Here is a 1,145-nt window from a genome sequence, read left to right as displayed (position 1 = left end):
CCATCCCCCATCTCCTCTACCTTCCCTACCCTCTCCTCCCCCTTCTCCTCTACCTCTCCTCTTCCTCTCCTTCCCTCTCCCCTCCTCTTCTCCATCTCCCTCTCTCCGCTAACTCTCCCTCCCCCATCTCCTCTGCCTTCCCTACCCTCTCCCCTCCCCTCTCCTCCCTCCCCTCTCACCTGTCCCTGCTCCCCCAATACGCGTCAACATGAGGCCAGGTGGGGTTGGGTGTGGCCCTAACCAATGGCCACCCGACCACCCCTCATTACCTGAATTTACCTGCGCGGGCGGCGGTGATTGGCCACGCTGGGAGGTGACCGGATGTGCGCCCCGCCCTGATTGGTGGAGACACGTGGCAGCCCCTCGATGTGGTGGAAGTGGTGGACACGCGAAGTGGAGAGAGAGGGGAGAGAAGGAAAGTGGAAGGAGTGGATTTTTTTTTTTTTTTTTTTACAAAGGGCACAAAAAAAAAAAGGAAACTAATAAAGAAGTGGATGTTTGAGAGAAGAGAGAACATGGAGGAAGAGACGAAGAGGAAGAGGAAGAAGAGATGATGAGGGGTGGAGGGGTGGTAAGTGAGGGGGTTGAAGGGAGGGGCGGGTGGGGGGCAAGGGGGGGGGGGGGAGGAAGCAGTGTGTGAAGGAGGAGGGATGAGGAAGGAGAGGGACAAGGGGAAGGGCGAAGGGGTGACAGTGTGAGGGAGGGGGGGGAAAGGGTGAGGGGGGAGTGTGTTAGGGAGGAGGGGAACAGGGGGGAAGGGGTGAGTGTGAGGGAGGGGGGGGCAGTGTGTTAGGGAGGAGGGGGTTCGGGGGGGGTGGGGGTCATCGAGGGGTGGAGCGTGGGGCGGGGCGGGGCGGCCAGGTGTCCACCACGCGTGACCCCGGGGTCAGGCAGGATTGGCCGCTGTTCCCGTGACACTCCGCGGTCAACCCCCCTACACCCCACCCCAACCCCCCTCTCCCTCTCCCCCCTCCTTCCCTTTCCCCCTATTCCCCCCTTCTTCCTTTTCCTCCCCTTCTCTTTCTTCCCTCTTCCCCTTCCTCTCCCCCTCTTCTTTCGTTCCCCTCCCACCTCTTCTCCCATTCCAATCCCTCTCCCTTTCTTTCTTCCCCCTTCATCCTTTTCCTCCCCCTCTTCTTCCCTAT

Source organism: Eriocheir sinensis, chromosome 6, assembly GCF_024679095.1.
Source record: "Eriocheir sinensis breed Jianghai 21 chromosome 6, ASM2467909v1, whole genome shotgun sequence".
Lineage (NCBI taxonomy): Eukaryota > Metazoa > Arthropoda > Malacostraca > Decapoda > Varunidae > Eriocheir > Eriocheir sinensis.
Note: the sequence above shows the minus strand (reverse complement) of the source record.